The 6,261-nt window shown below is 51.3% G+C and overlaps 1 long non-coding RNA gene across 1 annotated transcript; it reads left to right on the plus strand.

Annotated features, from left to right (window-relative positions):
* Window positions 1-278: 278 nt before the first annotated feature.
* Window positions 279-5,937, plus strand: LOC106695808. The gene is made up of 3 exons (XR_001346817.2): window positions 279-374; window positions 2,834-2,914; window positions 5,659-5,937. It is a non-coding gene; the product is annotated as an uncharacterized LOC106695808 (long non-coding RNA).
* Window positions 5,938-6,261: the final 324 nt, after the last annotated feature.

Genomic DNA, 6,261 nt, shown 5'->3' on the forward strand with positions numbered 1-6,261 from the left:
GGACCCTTCAGTCTGCAGGCTGACGCTCTATCCACTGAGCCAAACAGCTAGGGCTGGCGAGGCTTTGAAGACCTGTTGAGTCTAATGTGGACGTGTGTGTCGGAAGGACTCGCAGAACTGTGACCCGTTCCGATGCTGCTTTGCGAATGTGCTAGGAGAGGGCTAGTGCGGCAGCGTCTTTACAGTAGAACTCGTTGGCCTGGTTGTCCTGCATGTGAGATGTAGTAAGTGTATTTTGATTAACAATGTAATGAATGTCCTTTTATATAACATAAATACATATTAATGATGCGCCTCTCTTCTTTCAGGAACTGTATATCGCTGTAGGGATATCTGGAGCCATCCAGCATTTAGCTGGGATGAAAGACAGCAAGGTAATGACACAACAGCAGTGCTGCTCAGTGGATAAACTTTCCTGTTTATAAAATTGATCTCAGTGCGTGGAGTCCAGCCGTTCATGTAGATGTGGGGCCTGAGGATGTAGGCGGGGCAGTGCTGTGCCTGGAGAAAGGCCTGACCCGAGTCCAGCTCCAGCGCCAGCGCCAGCTGTCCTGTGACCTCAGCTCCTGGCCTGCCCGGTGCCCGTGTGGAGGCCCCTTTCAGCTCTGAGTCTGTGGGTAGAAGACGTGGGTGAAAACAACTCGTTCTCTGTCCGCTTCACCCTGGTCCCCCCAACATTAGAAAGGCCCCTCTTCTTGGGTTGTTGGTAACGTGTGACGGACACTTTGTGAGTCGGAGTGTCTTGACACTGCAGTAATTTTAAAAAACACAGTGCTCAGAGGGAACACTGATTTTAACTTGCTGCTTGGACATGTCTGGAGTCCTGTCCAGCGGCTCTGTGAACATCTTTCCGAACACGGCACACTGAGCCATCATAACGGTGTGCAGTTCGAATGATGGACTTAGTCTTTCATGAAGTCAGAGATGCTTCTGACACCCCTGCTTTTATCCGTTCAGATGGAAGTTTGACATAAAAGGTAATGAAACTTTTAACAGGTTTAACTTCTGCCGTGAAAGGATACACGCACTACCTTCTGTAACCTCTAAATGAATCGCCTCAAAACCAGTCAGATTTTACAGTCGGGTGGCAGGTTCTTCACTGAGTTCTGAAAACAGCAGTGCCAACGCGGAACATGTTACTGCTGCATTAGAGGGAGAAAACACTCCAACACCAGCAACCATGACACATATTTTTAGCTGGGCCAGTTCAGACATACCCAGAATCCTGCTTCTCGAAAATAAAAGACTGCCCGCCAAGATGACCCTGGTGACAGTGCTCGCTCCAGGCCAGCAGGGCTGGATTGGGTGAGAGATGGACTAGACTGGATAGTACTCGCCCAAGCAACAAGGGAGCAACCCACAGGAATAAACCTGAGCCAGGACTTCGTCTGTCCACGCAGTCGGCAGATGTTTACTCAGCACGTACTTGCTCTGCCTGCTGGGGATGCTGAGCTGAGAAAGACACAGCCCCTGTCAGCACTGTCTGGTGTGGGAGACACACAGTCTGGTGGTCCTTTTGGTTAAGCTCTGAAACAGGACTTGGGCGTGATTGGCTTAAATCCGATAGCTGCTTTCATAAATCTGATAGCTGCAGTTCCAATGAGCATTGTGAGTTAGGTGAAAGAATATGAGATGTTATTATATCAAGCGAATCAATGTAATGAAAGCACTTCTGAACAGTATGCATATTGATGTGGTTGAATACAATCTGCTTTTAAAACTCTGTAAGGAAGAAGAGCACGGATTTTTAAGGACTAAAAAGAAAGCTCTAGGGCAGGGGTGGGCAAACTTTCTGACTCGAGGGCCACAATGGGTTCTTAAACTGGACCGGAGGCCGGAACAAAAGCATGGATGGAGTGTTTGTGTGAACTAATATAAATTCAAAGTAAACATCATTACATAAAAGGGTACGGTCTTTTTTTTTTTTTAGTTTTATTCATTTCAAACGGGCCGGATCCGGCCCGCAGGCTGTAGTTTGCCCACGGCTGCTCTAGGGTGTAAGCAAGGTTTTATCATAGTTACTAGTATGTATAGTTGATAATTCAGGAATATTCTTTTAGTAATCTGAAAACTAACCAGCCCAAATATTTTTTTCTTAAATATTTCTGTGGTTCCTTGCCCACAGTTTTGTGCTATTTCTTTAAAAGTAACTTTGAGCCCTAGCTGGTGTTGCTCAGTGGATAGAGCGCTGGCCTGTCGACTGAAGGGTCCCAGATTCGATTCCAGTCAAGGGCACTTGCTCAGGTTATGGGCTCAATCCCCGGTGTGGGCCGTGCAGGAGGCAGCTGATCCATGGTTCTCTCTCTCTCCCTCTCCCTTCCTCTCTGAAATCAATTAAAAAATATATTTTTTAAAAAGTAACTTTGCTATCGAGGGATGGAAAAGCTCTCAGATGATTAAACTGTCAGATGCTCAGCAGGGTCTCCAGGAAAATGGTGACCCCGCGTTCACTGCACTCGCCTCCGCCAGTAGCAGGGAACCAGGCTCCCTGTGCCCAGAAGAGAGACGCCTCCACCCAGATCGGAGCCTGCGGCTCGGACGGTTTGTCCGTGTGACTTTGGATTTGAGGCTCAGAGGGGACCCTTGTTTACTGTCTCTGACCCTGTCGTTCCTCTGGCCTGTTCCTCCGGCCGCAGTTTCCTGGACTAACTGAGCTGCAGGCTCCGGTCCTGGGAGATGCGGCCATCGCTCTGAGGGCTCCTCCGGGCCTGGGAGTGACACTGTCGTGTGGCCTGTATGTGAAGTCGGACTGTGAAAGTCCTGCCCATAGAACTACCCGTGTACGTGGTCTGTTTTCTTGACAAAGACCAAACTTGTCGTTTCTGTTTCACAGACAATTGTGGCCATTAACAAAGACCCGGAGGCCCCCATCTTCCAAGTGGCAGATTATGGAATAGTCGCCGATCTGTTCAAGGTAAGCTGGCGCTGCGCGGGTGCTGTCGGCTCTCCTGCCGTCCGAGCACCTCCGAGTTGATCAGGGAGGAAGCTGGTGTAGGGAGACATTGTGTGTTTGTGCATCTGTGTGTCTGTCTGTGTGTGTGTATATTAATATATGAACATAATTTTGAGCTACTTCAGGTGAAGTTGTCCTAACAAATACATGATGTTTGCCTAGAGCATGATACTTCTCCCTTTAAGGGGTCTGTATGGTCTTTAAAATATCCATCTGGCTCTTGGCATCTCATGAACCTGGACTCCTATTTGGCAGGTGCTGTGAAGACAGTCACATCAGCCTCCTGGGAACCTGCCCCAGCTTCTCGGGGGGCGCGGGGGAGTGGGCGCTCGGGTCCCCCTTCTCTGGGGAGAGTGGGCGCTCAGGGCTTCTCGGGGGGAGTGGGCGCTCAGGTCCCCCTTCTCGGGGAGAGGGGGCTCTCAGGTCCCGCTTCTGTCCCAACAAGTGCGCTCTGCGAGCTGCGCTGAGTTCAAGCCGTCCCTCCTGACGTGACGAGTGTGGAGGGAACACGACTCCCACTGGCACACTCTTCATTTTTCGCGTGTTCTTTCTCCTCGGCTGCTGCCTCCCATGTTATCCTCCGCGTGAGAGAATGACGCAGGTGTTGAGGAGCACCTGGTTCTCACTTGGCCACGTGTAAAGGTTACAGTTTGCGTGGCCTGGCCTCTTGGTACCTCAGGGCCTGCCTACAGGCTTCTAGGTCACCTTGTGCAGCGATCACTCGTGCAGGAATAGAGGCTCTGGAAGTAGTATCCAGCCCTGGGAGACGTGGGTTTGCAGGAGTAGGAACCCCTCACGCAGGGAGCTGCGTGGGCCTCATGGAGAGCCTGCAGCCGAGGACAGAGCCGGGTGGTCCGTCCAGCAAGAGGTTGGCTCCTGCCTGGGCTTTGCCAGCGCTGTGTGCTCCGGACGCGCTGAGTGCCTCTACTCCGAAGTGCATGACCCCGCGCTGCGCTGCCTGCTCGGTAACGCCCCAGGACGGGGTGCGGGGATGGAGCGGGGCCGCTGCTCAGTGATGCCCCGGACGCGGTGCGGGGATGGAGCGGGGCCGCTGCTCTGGGTCAGCACGGGCACCTTCCCCTCAGAGGCCCTTCCCGTTTGTCTCTACAAGCGAAATGCATTCTCCTTCACTTGTCTGTGTCCCCGAGCGTTGTGATTTGGGGAAATTACTCAGCAAGTTGTTAACACAACTACTGCCGGCTCCTGATTCCGTCCTTTCATCACCGCCTTCCTGGCTCACCAGGGGCTGCAGGCGGGAGGGCAGCACCAGGGCATCTCACATGAAAGGACCACACCTTGGACGTGCCGGTCACATTGCGTCCTCAGCTGAAATCAGAGTGAGGGTCACATCGGTGGTGATTACAGTTGTTCTGACAGGAGTGGACATGGTGGTTTAGAGAACGTATTCACTGGGGCCACACTCTGTCTTTTAAAAATCAAATAGTTAAAGGAATAACGACATTTAAAAAAAAATCTCATACATTGTGAATGAAAATTAGTATTATCTATTTTGGATTAAGATCTTATAGAAAATAACTCAATAGCTGTGTTAAAAAAACACACCTTTTTTTGGACTAAATTTTTCATGAAAAACAGGCTAGAGCTCAACTTTTTCTAAAGGAAACATGAATTTGGTTTAGAACACACAGTTTTTAAAAACCTTACAGAAGGTCCTCCTGCCCCAAAAAGGGTTGAGGGGGTTTCTCTCCCTCCACCATCTATGTCTTTTTTTGTTCGGTCAACCTTACACTCCCAGGCACAGCACACGCGCTCTCGGCCCATCCCCTGAGGAGCGTGGGAGGGGGGTGCCAGCTCCGCGGGAACAGGGCCTTTCCATGGGCCGCAGACAGAGCCACGCTCAGGGGAAACGTGTCGACAGTCTCTGTAATGAATTTGTACGAGCACATTGTTCCCACCTAATGGGAGTAGCTCTGCTAAATAATTGAGAGGCTCACTCACCAGGGGTGCAGCTGTCCCTTGGCAGCCTGGGTGAGGATAGTCACACCCGCGGCTCAGCTAGCGCTCCGGTGGCTGCTCCGGCGGCTGCGCTCCATCCCCCTGCAGGTCCCACACGGGCAGCTCCACACTGAAAGTCCCGGTGCAGCCACTGGACTGGGAAGACTCAGGGTCAGTAAATAACCCTCAGCCTGGGCCTGCCCCTCCCTGTCCCCTCACTGTCCCCTCACTGTCCCGTGGGCCAGCACTGTGGTGGCAGGAGGCCTCGGTGCTGATAGTGATGGTTCAGTGGTCAGCGTGCGGCTCGTGTCTGTGAGCCTGGGAGCACGGCACTGCTTGTGAGATGAACGGTGAGCAAATGGACAGACAGGAGAAAAGGTCGAGGAGGTTGGCAGAGGCATGACTGAGCGAGACTTCGTGTGGCCTTTGAAGGGAAGGCAGGCGTGCAGTGGGGGGGCGAGGATGCCGGGAGCTGGTACTCGGCACAGACGGGAGACGCTGGGCTTGTGTTTTGTGCGGGGCCTGAGGGTTGTGATTTGTCAGAAAGCTCCTCGGCAGTGAGTGGGCTCTTGGCCCTGCAGCCCTGTGTCAGGGTCTCTCCGCGGCGGGAGGAGAGGCTGGAGGAGGGAGGGGGGCACGTGGGCACAGGAGGGCTTCACACTTCCTGTGGCCTCCGAGGGCTTCCTGAGGAGTGGTGACCAGGCACAGTGGCCTCAAGTGGCCTAATGACTCTTTTTCTTAATTTGCAGGTAGTTCCTGAAATGACAGAGCTATTAAAGAAAAAATGAGTCATGATCATATGTTCAGAAGAAAAATTATGAGTATTCCGCTGAAATTATAGTCACGGCTGTTATAACAATCGTTGGAAAGCTGCATTTCATAACTTGAGGGGAAATTCTAACAGGTGCCAGAATGCTTTTTTATGGGGGTATTACGTTTCTTTTTAACTGTGGTTCCAAACAATTATTTTTGAAATTTTCTAATTCTGTAATAAAATATAATAAAGTCTTTCCACAGCTTTAAACTACTACCAGAAATATCCTCGCTTCGTAAAGAGAGAGAGAAAATTGAAGAAAGGTAGTAAAAATTCATTTTTTTCTTTGCCTGACTGGTTCATCGAGGGCTCTGTCTGTGAACGTGAATGTTGCCGCCATCCTAGTCCACCTGACCTAGTTGCTAAGAGGGGACAGATGGGCAGATTCGGAGTTAAGAAAGCACAGCCCGGCCACACCGCGTGGTTGTTCTCTTAAAGATGCCTCTGTCTTCAGAAAGTCATGGCACCTGATTCCACCTGGTCCTGCGGAGCGTGCTTGCCGGCTGAAGTTAGATTGTTTCCCGTTTCGTTAAGGTTT

Source organism: Myotis lucifugus, unplaced genomic scaffold (genome assembly GCF_000147115.1).
Source record: "Myotis lucifugus unplaced genomic scaffold, Myoluc2.0 scaffold_3209, whole genome shotgun sequence".
Taxonomy (NCBI): Eukaryota; Metazoa; Chordata; class Mammalia; order Chiroptera; family Vespertilionidae; genus Myotis; species Myotis lucifugus.